The sequence below is a fragment of the Cetorhinus maximus genome, unplaced genomic scaffold, assembly GCF_964194155.1.
Source record: "Cetorhinus maximus unplaced genomic scaffold, sCetMax3.hap1.1 HAP1_SCAFFOLD_446, whole genome shotgun sequence".
NCBI lineage: Eukaryota > Metazoa > Chordata > Chondrichthyes > Lamniformes > Cetorhinidae > Cetorhinus > Cetorhinus maximus.
In genome coordinates this window covers 11,497-14,370 of record NW_027596390.1, presented here as the reverse complement: position 1 = coordinate 14,370, position 2,874 = coordinate 11,497, and positions in this window count along the sequence as shown.

The following is a 2,874-nucleotide window of genomic DNA, read 5'->3' as shown; positions in this document are numbered from 1 at the left end:
TCTTATTTATAGCCTAGATCCCAAATGAATTCTCAGCACCAGCAGAGAGTGCTTAACATGAATAAAATGAACATGTCGAACTTGGCTCCTAGCCATAAATTTAAATTATCTGAGAGTGCACATGTGGTCACCTATACTTTCAATATATTTAAAATAACTGTCACGTTACAAACCTTCTAAATTGGTTTGACACCAGATTAAAATTTTGCAACTTTTCAACAATTCAAAAATGGCAGTATAACTGCATCTTGAATTTGGGAATGGTAGGATATTGTTCTCAAATAATCAGTGATACAATTAATGGGCTGGATTTTACAGTGACGGATTGGGCAGCTGTCCCTCCTGTCCTTCAATAAAATTGGGCACCGTGACGCAGGTCGGAAACCTAACCTCATGATGCAATAATACGGAGGCAAGTGGAGTGTGTAATCGGAAGCACTCCCACCTTCCAAAAATGAACAATTATCTGTTAGTTGAGGCACTTAAAGGTGCAATTGATTGGAATTTTACATGGCTTGTGAGATGTGCGTGAGCCAAAACAGGGGAGTGAATCTCGGCAGCTATGTATGGGCGGCACATGGCACAATATAAGAGATGGAGAGGGACTGACTCTGAGAAGGTGAAGGCAGCAGCTGAGCCTGCTGCTAGAGACGAGGAGCCTTTTAAATTTTGGTCTTGTGTCAACTTTCCAAGGTGATGCATTGCATAAGAGACTCTAGAAGGGAATGATAGTTCAGGAGGCCTGGAGACACGGAGGGAAGGGTCGAGCTAAGAAGCCAGAGGTCACTGCCCCGTGGACATTGTGCACTCTGGTGGAGCCACCTCCAGTGAGGAGGAGAAGAGGAGGAGGAGGGCGAGGAGGGCAGTAGTCCAGGGACAGATACACCATGCTAACCAGGCAGATAAGGCTCCTGGTTTTGTTGGATTGGCAGAAGGCTGCAGAGGCCACTGTCATCAAGGCCGTCCAAGAAGAGGACCTTACCCTGTGGGAAGAGTGTACTGGCAGCAGTCAAACTGCATACAGCTGTCTAAATGCCAGCGTCTTCACTGGCTATGTCTCTCCTGGGAGACAGTGACATCGCTGTGCAAGTTGCTGGCTGGAGAGATAAGTTCAAATTGCTAAGGTAACCACCCAATGCCTGTAGTTCTGAAGTTAACGAAAGCCTTGAACTTCTATGCCTCAGCCTCCTTCCAAGCAGCAGCCAGAAATTTGTGTGACATTTTTCAGGTATCTGCACATCACTGCATCAAGGTGGTAACTGATGCACTTTTTAGGAGAGCAGGTGACTCCATCAACTATGCAATGGATAAGGACAGTCATGTCAAGAGAGCCAGAGGGTTTGGTCCCATAGCAGGGTTTCCCAAAGTGCAAGGAGTCACCAATTGCAGACATATAGCCATTAAGACTCCTGCAGGCCAGCCAGTGGCTTTTCGTGAACCACAAGGGATTACACTCCCAGAATATGCAATTTGTATGTGACCATTGCCAGAGGATCATGCATGTCTGTGAGCGGTACCTAGGGAGTAGCCATGACACCTATATGCACTCCCAGGTGTTACAGCTATTCACCTCACAGTGATATTGGAGGGATGAATACAGTGGTTTTCCTTTAAAGAGGTGACTGCTGACCCTGGTAAGGAATCCGTATACAGAGGCTGAGCACTGATACACAATGAGCCATACATCCAGCATGGCCATTATGACGGACTGCTTAAAATGATATTCTAATGTCTGATCGCGCTGGGGGTGTACTGCAGTATGTGCTAGCTTGGGTCTCCCTGATGGTTGAAATCTGCTGCACCCTTCACAACCTTGCGCTCCAGAGGGGGAGACCCTGGCAGAAGAGGGTCTAGTTGACTAGGCAACATCCTCAGGTGACAAATTGGAAGAGGATTTGGAAGGGGATCAGGTGGATGCAGATTGGCCTGCTGTCCTACCTAAGGGCCACCAGGGATGGGGCGTCAGGGAGATTCAGGAGTCGCTAATACTGAAGCACTGAAGGCTGTGAGGCCTTTCAACACTACGATTAGTGCTCCACGATATTCTGCTCTGCCACACTGTATGAGAATTCCAAGCCACTGCACCAAGGCCAGAATTGCATATTTCATCGGTGAATGGGCCTGTGAGGATCCTTGTTTCCACAAGCATTACCAAACAATCCATGGGCTAGTTGCCCTTTATACCAGCATCTGATCACAAGATCCCTCAGAACAACAACAGGTACATTCTTGGTCACAAACATTTAATAAAGATCCTCAAGACAATTTCTTATATAGAAACCCAAGTAAAGGAACATCAGTGATGACCCATGTGTGTCTACAGTGATTTCTTCATTTGTTTCCATGTTCTGCACTGTGATGCTCCCCTTTCACTGGCAGCTGGACCGGAGGCAGACATCTGGCCTTCATGCCCCATTGCCTGGGACTCCTGCTCAGTAGCAGGGGCCTCCCCTATTGCCATGGCACCCTGAGGTGAGATGGAAGAGCCGCTCTCACTGTCAGGAGTACCCTGAGAGGAGCCCCTCAATGCAGACAACTGTTGCTCATTGTAAAGTCCATTTGTACCTCCTTGCTTTTGTGACAGGAATGAGGGCCTGGTGGAGACTCCAGGCCTCATCCTTCTCTCCCATTGGCACTGCCTGATTGTGTTCAGTGACAATTCAATTGCTTGTAGGTCTGCATGTATACCCCACATCCCCTCAAAGTGCTGCTGGTTCTGGCTCTCCGTGAGAGTCACCACTCTCTCAATGGATGGATGGCGTGCAGATAAGACGGAGATCATAGCACTCAGGGCCTGGATAGTTTCCTCCACTGTCTTTGCTAGGATGCACATGCCCTCTGAAAGCTCTACCAGGTCCTTATGCACCTCCCATT